Here is a 12,229-nt window from a genome sequence, read left to right on the forward strand (position 1 = left end):
AAAGAAGTAGTCCAGTAACACATTTGTGGGCTTATAACTTGGCTTCTGAATGTCCTAGAGAGATCAGGTTTGTTTTAGTATACTCCAATCAACAGCCGATACAACCACAAAAAGGAATGGAGTCATTAGCACTTATGGTTTGTAAATGGCACCCAGAATTATGTTGCATGAAGCACAATTTCACATCATTCTGGGTCCATTTATGTGAAAACAAGGTCCAATCAGGCAGAAACGTTACAGGAAGGTAGAATCTATTGAGTTGTAAGTGATCTGAACATTTCAAGATGATTGCACATTCCTATAGGGGGTAAAACCATGTCCCAAAGGTCACCGGGCCTGGTGTCACTTTAAAGCAGTATTCCAGTTACACCTTTGTGGGCTTATAACTTGGCTTCTGACTATCCTAGAGAGGTCAGGTTTGTTTTAGAGTACTCCAATTAACAGCCCCCATTACCCCAAAAAGGAATGGAGTCATTAGCACTTATGGTTTTTAAATGGCACCCAGAATTATGTTGCACGAAGCACAATTTCATATCATTCTGGGTTCATTTGTGTGAAAACAAGGTCCAATCAGGCTGAAACGTTACAGGAAGGTAGAATCTATTGAGTTGTAAGTGATCTGAACGTTTCATGATGATAGCACTTTCCTAAGGGGGTCAAACCATGTCCCAAAGGTCACTGGATCTGGTGTCAATTTAAAGAAGTAGTCCAGTTACACATTTGTGGGCTCATAACTTGGCTTCTGAATTTCCTAGAGAGATCAGGTTTGTTTTAGTGTACTCCAATCAACAGCCCCTACAACCACAAAAAAGAAATGGAGTCATTAGCACTTATGGTTTGTAAATGGCACCCAGAATTATGTTGCACGAAGCACAATTTCACATCATTCTGGGTCCATTTGTATGAAAACAAGGTCCAATCAGGCTGAAACATTACAAGAAGGTAGAATCTATTGAGTTGTAAGTGATCTGAACGTTTCATGATGATCGCACATTCCTATAGGGGGTCAAACCATGTCCCAAAGGTCACCGGGCCTGGTGTCACTTTAAAGAAGGAGTCCAGTTACACCTTTGTGGGCTTATAACTTGGCTTCTTAATATCCTAGAGAGGTCAGGTTTGTTTTAGAGTACTCCAATTAACAGCCCCCATTACCACTAAAAGGAATGGAGTCATTAGCACTTATGGTTTTTAAATGGCACCCAGAATTATGTTGCACGAAGCACAATTTCACATCATTCTGGGTTCATTTGTGTGAAAACAAGGTCCAATCAGGCTGAAATGTTACAGGAAGGTAGAGTCTATTGAGTTGTAAGTGATCTGAACGTTTCATGATGATAGCACTTTCCTAAGGGGGTCAAACCATGTCCCAAAGGTCACCGGATCTGTTGTCAATTTAAAGATGTAGTCCAGTTACACATTTGTGGGCTTATAACTTGGCTTCTGAATATCCTAGAGAGGTCAGGTTTGTTTTAGAGTACTCCAATTAACAGCCCCCATTACCCCAAAAAGGAATGGAGTCATTAGCACTTATGGTTTTTAAATGGCACCCAGAATTATGCTGCACTTAGCACAATTTCACATCATTCTGGGTTCATTTGTGTGAAAACAAGGTCCAATCAGGCTGAAACGTTACAGGAAGGTAGAGTCTATTGAGTTGTAAGTGATGTGAACGTTTCATGATGATAGCACTTTCCTAAGGGGGTCAAATCATGTCCCAAAGCTCACCGGATCTGTCGTCAATTTAAAGAAGTAGTCCAGTTACACATTTGTGGGCATATAACTTGGCTTCTGAATGTCCTAGAGAGATCAGGTTTGTTTTAATGTACTCCAACCAACAGCCCCTACAACCACAAAAAGGAATGGAGTCATTAGCACTTATGGTTTGTAAATGGCACCCAGAATTATGTTGCACGAAGAACAATTTCACATCATTCTGGGTCCATTTGTGTGAAAACAAGGTCCAATCAGGCTGAAACGTTACAGGTAGGTAGAATCTATTGAGTTGTAAGTGATCTGAATGTTTCATGATGATCGCACATTCCTATAGGGGGTCAAACCATGTCCCAAAGGTCACCGGATCTGGTGTCAATTTAAAGAAGTAGTCCAGTTACACATTTGTGGGCTTATAACTTGGCTTCTGAATGTCCTAGAGAGATCAGGTTTGTTTTAGTGTACTCCAATCAACAGCCCCTACAACCACAAAAAGGAACGGAGTCATTAGCACTTATGGTTTGTAAATGGCACCCAGAATTATGTTGCACGAAGCACAATTTCACATCATTCTGGGTCCATTTGTGTGAAAACAAGGTCCAATCAGGCTGAAACGCTACAGGAAGGTAGAATCTATTGAGTTGTAAGTGATCTGAACGTTTCATGATGATAGCACTTTCCTAAGGGGGTCAAACCATGTCCCAAAGGTCACCGGATCTGGTGTCAATTTAAAGAAGTAGTCCAGTTACACATTTGTGGGCTTATAACTTGGCTTCTGAATGTCCTAGAGAGATCAGGTTTGTTTTAGTGTACTCCAATCAACAGCCCCTAGAACCACAAAAAGGAATAGAGTCATTAGCACTTATGGTTTGTAAATGGCACCCAGAATTATGTTGCACGAAGCACAATTTCACATCATTCTGGGTCCATTTGTGTGAAAACAAGTTCCAATCAGGCTGAAACGTTACAGGAAGGTACAATCTATTGAGTTGTAAGTGATCTGAACGTTTCATGATGATAGCACTTTCCTAAGGGGGTCAAACCATGTCCCAAAGGTCACCGGATCTGGTGTCAATTTAAAGAAGTAGTCCAGTTACACCTTTGTGGGCTTATAACTTGGCTTCTGAATGTCCTAGAGAGATCAGGTTTGTTTTAATGTACTCCAACCAACAGCCCCTACAACCACAAAAAGGAATGGAGTCATTAGCACTTATGGTTTGTAAATGGCACCCAGAATTATGTTGCACAAAGCACAATTTCACATCATTCTGGGTCCATTTGTGTGAAAACAAGGTCCAATCAGGCTGAAACGTTACAAGAAGGTAGAATCTATTGAGTTGTAAGTGATCTGAACGTTTCATGATGATCGCACATTCCTATAGGGGGTCAAACCATGTCCCAAAGGTCAACGGATCTGGTGTCAATTTAAAGAAGTAGTCCAGTTACACATTTGTGGGCTTATAACTTGGCTTCTGAATGTCCTAGAGAGATCAGGTTTGTTTTAGTGTACTCCAATCAACAGCCCCTACAACCACAAAAAGGAACGGAGTCATTAGCACTTATGGTTTGTAAATGGCACCCAGAAATATGTTGCACGAAGCACAATTTCACATCATTCTGGGTCCATTTGTGTGAAAACAAGGTCCAATCAGGATGAAACGCTACATGAAGGTAGAATCTATTGAGTTGTAAGTGATCTGAACGTTTCATGATGATAGCACTTTCCTAAGGGGGTCAAACCATGTCCCAAAGGTCACCGGATCTGGTGTCAATTTAAAGAAGTAGTCCAGTTACACATTTGTGGGCTTATAACTTGGCTTCTGAATGTCCTAGAGAGATCAGGTTATTTTAGTGTACTCCAATCAACAGCCCTTACAACCACAAAAAGGAATGGAGTCATTAGCACTTATGGTTTGTAAATAGCACCCAGAATTATGTTGCACGAAGCACAATTTCACATCATTCTGGGTCCATTTGTGTGAAAACAAGGTCCAATCAGGCTGAAAATTTACAGGAAGGTAGAATCTATTGAGTTGTAAGTGATCTGAACATTTCATGATGATAGCACTTTCCTAAGGGGGTCAAACCATGTCCCAAAGGTCACCGGATCTGGTGTCAATTTAAAGAAGTAGTCCAGTTACACATTTGTGGGCTTATAACTTGGCTTCTGAATGTCCTAGAGAGATAAGGTTTGTTTTAGTGTACTCCAATCAACATCCCCTACAACCTCAAAAAGGAATGGAGTCATTAGCAATTATGGTTTTTAAATGGCACCCACAATTATTTTGCACGAAGCACAATTTCACATCATTCTCGGTTCATTTGTGTGAAAACAAGGTCCAATCAGGCTGAAACGTTACAGAAAGGTAGAATCTATTGAGTTGTAAGTGATCTGAACGTTTCATGATGATAGCACTTTCCTAAGGAGGTCAAACCATGTCCCAAAGGTCAGCGGATCTGGTGTCGATTTAAAGAAGTAGTCCAGTTACACATTTGTTGGCTTATAACTTGGCTTCTGAATGTCCTAGAGAGATCAGGTTTGTTTTAATGTACTCCAACCAACAGCCCCTACAACCACAAAAAGGAATGGAGTCATTAGCACTTATGGTTTGTAAATGGCACCGAGAATTATGTTGCACGAAGCACAATTTCACATCATTCTGGGTCCATTTGTGTGAAAACAAGGTCCAATCAGGCTGAAACGTTACAAGAAGGTAGAATCTATTGAGTTGTAAGTGATCTGAACGTTTCATGATGATCACACATTCCTATCGGGGGTCAAACCATGTCCCAAAGGTCACCGGATCTGGTGTCAATTTAAAGAAGTAGTCCAGTTACACATTTGTGGGCTTATAACTTGGCTTCTGAATGTCCTAGAGAGATCAGGTTTGTTTTAGTGTACTCCAATCAACAGCCCCTACAACCTCAAAAAGGAATGGAGTCATTAGCACTTATAGTTTTTAAATGGCACCCAGAATTATGTTGCACGAAGCACAATTTCACATCATTCTGGGTTCATTTGTGTGAAAACAAGGTCCAATCAGGCTGAAACGTTACAGGAAGGTAGAATCTATTGAGTTGTAAGTGATCTGAACGTTTCAAGATGATCGCACATTCCTATAGGTTGTCAAACCATGTCCCAAAGGTCACCAGGCCTGGTGTCACTTTAAAGAAGTAGTCCAGTTACACCTTTGTGGGCTTATAACTTGGCTTCTGAATGTCCTAGAGAGGTTAGGTTTGTTTTAGTGTTCTCCAATCAACAGCCCCTACAGCCACAAAAAGGAATGGAGTCATTAGCACTCATGGTTTGTAAATGGCACCCAGAATTATGTTGCACGAAGCACAATTTCACATCATTCTGGGTTCATTTGTGTGAAAACAAGGTCCAATCAGGCTGAAACGTTACAGGAAGGTAGAATCTATTGAGTTGTAAGTGATCTGAACGTTTCATGATGATAGCACTTTCCTAAGGGGGTCAAACCATGTCCCAAAGGTCACCGGATCTGGTGTCAATTTAAAGAAGTAGTCCAGTTACACATTTGTGGGCTTATAACTTGGCTTCTGAATATCCTAGAGAGATCAGGTTTGTTTTAGTGTACTCCAATCAACATCCCCTACAACCACAAAAAGGAATGGAGTCATTAGCACTCATGGTTTGTAAATGGCATCCAGAATTATGTTGCAGGAAGCACAATTTCACATCATTCTGGGTTCATTTGTGTGAAAACAAGGTCCAATCAGGCTGAAACATTACAGGAAGGTAGAATCTATTGAGTTGTAAGTGATATGAACGTTTCATGATGATAGCACTTTCCTAAGGGGGTCAAACCATGTCCCAAAGGTCACCGGATCTGGTGTCAATTTAAAGAAGTAGTCCAGTTACACATTTGTGGGCTCATAACTTGGCTTCTGAATGTCCTAGAGAGATCAGGTTTGTTTTAATGTACACCAATCAACAGCCCCTACAACCACAAAAAGGAATGGAGTCATTAGCACTTATGGTTTGTAAATGGCACCCAGAATTATGTTGCACGAAGCAAAATTTCACATCATTCTGGGTCCATTTGCGTGAAAACAAGGTCCAATCAGGCTGAAACGCTACAAGAAGGTAGAATCTATTGAGTTGTAACAGATCTGAACGTTTCAAGATGATCGCACATTCCTATAGGGGGTAAAACCATGTCCCAAAGGTCACCGGGCCTGGTGTCACTTTAAAGAAGTAGTCCAGTTACACCTTTGTGGGCTTATAACTTGGCTTCTGAATGTCCTAGAGAGGTTAGGTTTGTTTTAGTGTACTCCAATCAACAGCCCCTACAACCACAAAAAGGAATGGAGTCATTAGCACTTATGGTTTGTAAATGGCACCCAGAATTATGTTGCACGAAGCACAATTTCACATCATTCTGGGTTCATTTGTGTGAAAACAAGGTCCAATCAGGCTGAAACGTTACAGGAAGGTAGAATCTATTGAGTTGTAAGTGATCTGAACGTTTCATGATGATAGCCCATTCCTAAGGGGGTCAAACCATGTCCCAAAGGTCACCGGAGCTCGTGTCAATTTAAAGAAGTAGTCCAGTTACACATTTGTGGGCTTATAACTTGGCTTCTGAATGTCCTAGAGAGATCAGGTTTGTTTTAATGTACTCCAACCAACAGCCCCTAAGACCACAAAAAGGAATGGAGTCATTCGCACTTATGGTTTGTAAATGGCACCCAGAATTATGTTGCACGAAGCACAATTTCACATCATTCTGGGTCCATTTGTGTGAAAACAAGGTCCAATCAGGCTGAAACGTTACAAGAAGGTAGAATCTATTGAGTTGTAAGTCATCTGAACGTTTCATGATGATCGCACATTCCTATAGGGGGTCAAACCATGTCCCAAATGTCACCGGGCTTGGTGTCACTTTAAAGAAGTAGTCCGGTTACACGTTTGAGGGCTTATAACTTGGCTTCTGAATGTCCTAGAGAGATCAGGTTTGTTTTAGTGTACTCCAATCAACAGCCCCTACAACCTCAAAAAGGAATGGAGTCATTAGCACTTATGGTTTTTAAATGGCACCCAGAATTATGTTGCACGAAGCACAATTTCACATCATTCTGGGTTCATTTGTGTGAAAACAAGGTCCAATCAGGCTGAAATGTTACAGGAAGGTGGAATCTATTGAGTTGTAAGTGATCTGAACGTTTCATGATGATAGCACTTTCCTAAAGGGTTCAAACCATGTCCCAAAGGTCACCGGATCTGGTGTCAATTTAAAGAAGTAGTCCATTTACACATTTGTGGGCTTATAACTTGGCTTCTGAATGTCCTAGAGAGATCAGATTTGTTTTAGTGTACTCCAATCAACAGCCCCTACAACCTCAAAAAGGAATGGAGTCATTAGCACTTATGGTTTGTAAATGGCACCCAGAATTATGTTGCACGAAGCAAAATTTCACATCATTCTGGGTCCATTTGTGTGAAAACAAGGTCCAATCAGGCTGAAACGCTACAAGAAGGTAGAATCTATTCAAGTGTAAGTGATCTGAACGTTTCAAGATGATCGCACATTCCTATAGGGGGTCAAACCATGTCCCAAAGGTCACCGGGCCTGGTGTCACTTTAAAGAAGTAGTCCAGTTACATCTTTGTGGGATTATAACTTGGCTTCTGAATGTCCTAGAGAGGTTAGGTTTGTTTAAGTGTACTCCAATCAACAGCGCCTACAACAACAAAAAGGAATGGAGTCATTAGCACTTATGGTTTGTAAATGGCACCGAGAATTATGTTGCACGAAGCACAATTTCACATCATTCTGGGTCCATTTGTGTGAAAACAAGGTCCAATCAGGCTGAAACGTTACAAGAAGGTAGAATCTATTGAGTTGTAAGTGATCTGAACGTTTCATGATGATCGCACATTCCTATAGGGGGTCAAACCATGTCCCAATGGTCACCGGATCTGGTGTCAATTTAAAGAAGTAGTCCAGTTACACCTTTGTGGGCTTATAACTTGGCTTCTGAATGACCTAGAGAGATCAGGTTTGTTTTAGTATACTCCAATCAACAGCCCCTATAACCACAAAAATGAATGGAGTCATTATCACTTGTGGTTTTTAAATGGCACCCAGAATTATGTTGCACGAAGCACAATTTCACATCATTCTGGGTTCATTTGTGTTAAATTAAGGTCCAATCAGGCTGAAACGTTACAGGAAGGTAGAATCTATTGAGTTGTAAGTGATCTGAACGTTTCATGATGATAGTACTTTCCTAAGGGGATCAAACCATGTCCCAAAGGTCACCGGATCTGGTGTCAATTTAAAGAAGTAGTCCAGTTACACATTTGTGGGCTTATAACTTGGCTTCTGAATGTCCTAGAGAGATCAGGTTTGTTTTAATGTACTCCAATCAACAGCCCCTATAACCACAAAAAGGAATGGAGTCATTAGCACTTATGGTTTGTAAATGGCACCCAGAATTATGTTGCATGAAGCACAATTTCACATCATTCTGGGTCCATTTGTGTGAAAACAAGGTCCAATCAGGCTGAAATGTTACAAGAAGGTAGAATCTATTGAGTTGTAAGTGATCTGAACGTTTCAAGATGATCGCACTTTCCTAAGGGGGTCAAACCATGTCCCAAAGGTCACAGGATCTGGTGTCAATTTAAAGAAGTAGTCCAGTTACACATTTGTGGGCTTATAACTTGGCTTCTGAATGTCGTAGAGAGATCAGGTTTGTTTTGGTATACTCCAATCAACAGCCCCTACACAAAAAGGAATGGAGTCATTAGCACTTATGGTTTTTAAATGGCACCCAGAATTATGTTGCACGAAGCACAATTTCACATCATTCTGGGTTCATTTGTGTGAAAACAAGGTCCAATCAGGCTGAAACGTTACAGGAAGGTAGAATCTATTGAGTTGTAATTGATCTGAACGTTTTATGATGATAGCACTTTCCTAAGGGGGTCAAACCATGTCCCAAAGGTCACCGGATCTGGTGTCAATTTAAAGAAGTAGTCCAGTTACACATTTGTCGGCTTATAACTTGGCTTTTGATTGTCCTAGAGAGATCAGGTTTGTTTTAGTGTACTCCTACCAACAGCCCCTACAACCACAAAAAGGAATGGAGTCATTCGCACTTATGGTTTGTAAATGGCACCCAGAATTATGTTGCACGAAGCACAATTTCACATACTTCTGGGTCCATTTGTGTGAAAACAAGGTCCAATCAGGCTGAAACGTTACAAGAAGGTAGAATCTATTGAGTTGTAAGTGATCTGAACGTTTCATGATGATAGTACTTTCCTAAGGGGATCAACCCATGTCCCAAAGGTCACCGGATCTGGTGTCAATTTAAAGAAGTAGTCCAGTTACACATTTGTGGGCTTAGAACTTGGCTTCTGAATGTCCTAGAGAGTTCAGGTTTGTTTTAATGTACTCCAATCAACAGGCCCTACAACCACAAAAAGGAATGGAGTCATTAGCACTTATGGTTTGTAAATGGCACCCAGAATTATGTTGCACGAAGCACAATTTCACATCATTCTGGGTCCATTTGTGTGAAAACAAGGTCTAATCAGGCTGAAACGCTACAAGAAGGTAGAATCTATTCAAGTGTAAGTGATCTGAACGTTTCAAGATGATCGCACATTCCTATAGGGGGTAAAACCATGTCCCAAAGGTCACCGGGCCTGGTGTCACTTTAAAGAAGTAGTCCAGTTACACCTTTGTGGGCTTATAACTTGGCTTCTGAATGTCCTAGAGAGGTTAGGTTTGTTTAAGTGTACTCCAATCAACAGCCCCTACAACCACAAAAAGGAATGGAGTCATTAGCACTTATGGTTTGTAAATGGCACCGAGAATTATGTTGCACGAAGCACAATTTCACATCATTCTGGGTCCATTTGTGTGAAAACAAGGTCCAATCAGGCTGAAACGTTACAAGAAGGTAGAATCTATTGAGTTGTAAGTGATCTGAACGTTTCATGATGATCGCACATTCCTATAGGGGGTCAAACCATGTCCCAAAGGTCACCGGATCTGGTGTCAATTTAAAGAAGTAGTCCAGTTACACCTTTGTGGGCTTATAACTTGGCTTCTGAATGACCTAGAGAGATCAGGTTTGTTTTAGTATACTCCAATCAACAGCCCCTATAACCACAAAAAGGAATGGAGTCATTATCACTTGTGGTTTTTAAATGGCACCTTAATTATGTTGCACGAAGCACAATTTCACATCATTCTGGGTTCATTTGTGTGAAATTAAGGTCCAATCAGGCTGAAACGTTACAGGAAGGTAGAATCTATTGAGTTGTAAGTGATCTGAACGTTTCATGATGATAGTACTTTCCTAAGGGGATCAATCCATGTCCCAAAGGTCACCGGATCTGGTGTCAATTTAAAGAAGTAGTCCAGTTACACATTTGTGGGCTTATAACTTGGCTTCTGAATGTCGTAGAGAGTTCAGGTTTGTTTTGGTATACTCCAATCAACAGCCCCTACACAAAAAGGAATGGAGTCATTAGCACTTATGGTTTTTAAATGGCACCCAGAATTATGTTGCACGAAGCACAATTTCACATCATTCTGGGTTCATTTGTGTGAAAACAAGGTCCAATCAGGCTGAAACGTTACAGGAAGGTAGAATCTATTGAGTTGTAATTGATCTGAACGTTTTATGATGATAGCACTTTCCTAAGGGGGTCAAACCATGTCCCAAAGGTCACCGGATCTGTTGTCAATTTAAAGAAGTAGTCCAGTTACACATTTGTGGGCTTATAACTTGGCTTCTGAATGTCCTAGAGAGATCAGGTTTGTTTTAGTGTACTCCTACCAACAGCCCCTACAACCACAAAAAGGAATGGAGTCATTCGCACTTATGGTTTGTAAATGGCACCCAGAATTATGTTGCACGAAGCACAATTTCACATCATTCTGGGTCCATTTGTGTGAAAACAAGGTCCAATCAGGCTGAAACGTTACAAGAAGGTAGAATCTATTGAGTTGTAAGTGATCTGAACGTTTCATGATGATAGTACTTTCCTAAGGGGATCAACCCATGTCCCAAAGGTCACCGGATCTGGTGTCAATTTAAAGAAGTAGTCCAGTTACACATTTGTGGGCTTAGAACTTGGCTTCTGAATGTCCTAGAGAGTTCAGGTTTGTTTTAATGTACTCCAATCAACAGGCCCTACAACCACAAAAAGGAATGGAGTCATTAGCACTTATGGTTTGTAAATGGCACCCAGAATTATGTTGCACGAAGCACAATTTCACATCATTCTGGGTCCATTTCTGTGAAAACAAGGTCCAATCAGGCTGAAACGCTACAAGAAGGTAGAATCTATTCAAGTGTAAGTGATCTGAACGTTTCAAGATGATCGCACATTCCTATAGGGGGTAAAACCATGTCCCAAAGGTCACCGGGCCTGGTGTCACTTTAAAGAAGTAGTCCAGTTACACCTTTGTGGGCTTATAACTTGGCTTCTGAATGTCCAAGAGAGGTTAGTTTTGTTTAAGTGTACTCCAATCAACAGCCCCTACAACCACAAAAAGGAATGGAGTCATTAGCACTTATGGTTTGTAAATGGCACCGAGAATTATGTTGCACGAAGCACAATTTCACATCATTCTGGGTCCATTTGTGTGAAAACAAGGTCCAATCAGGCTGAAACGTTACAAGAAGGTAGAATCTATTGAGTTGTAAGTGATCTGAACGTTTCATGATGATCGCACATTCCTATAGGGGGTCAAACCATGTCCCAAAGGTCACCGGATCTGGTGTCAATTTAAAGAAGTAGTCCAGTTACACCTTTGTGGGCTTTTAACTTGGCTTCTGAATGACCTAGAGAGATCAGGTTTGTTTTAGTATACTCCAATCAACAGCCCCTATAACCACAAAAAGGAATGGAGTCATTATCACTTGTGGTTTTTAAATGGCGCCCAGAATTATGTTGCACGAAGCACAATTTCACATCATTCTGGGTTCATTTGTGTGAAATTAAGGTCCAATCAGGCTGAAACGTTACAGGAAGGTAGAATCTATTGAGTTGTAAATGATCTGAACGTTTCATGATGATAGTACTTTCCTAAGGGGATCAAACCATGTCCCAAAGGTCACCGGATCTGGTGTCAATTTAAAGAAGTAGTCCAGTTACACATTTGTGGGCTTATAACTTGGCTTCTGAATGTCCTAGAGAGATCAGGTTTGTTTTAATGTACTCCAATCAACAGCCCCTATAACCACAAAAAGGAATGGAGTCATTAGCACTTATGGTTTGTAAATGGCACCCAGAATTATGTTGCATGAAGCACAATTTCACATCATTCTGGGTCCATTTGTGTGAAAACAAGGTCCAATCAGGCTGAAATGTTACAAGAAGGTAGAATCTATTGAGTTGTAAGTGATCTGAACGTTTCAAGATGATCGCACTTTCCTAAGGGGGTCAAACCATGTCCCAAAGGTCACAGGATCTGGTGTCAATTTAAAGAAGTAGTCCTGTTACACATTTGTGGGCTTATAACTTGGCT

The sequence above is a fragment of the Nothobranchius furzeri genome, chromosome 11, assembly GCF_043380555.1.
Source record: "Nothobranchius furzeri strain GRZ-AD chromosome 11, NfurGRZ-RIMD1, whole genome shotgun sequence".
NCBI lineage: Eukaryota > Metazoa > Chordata > Actinopteri > Cyprinodontiformes > Nothobranchiidae > Nothobranchius > Nothobranchius furzeri.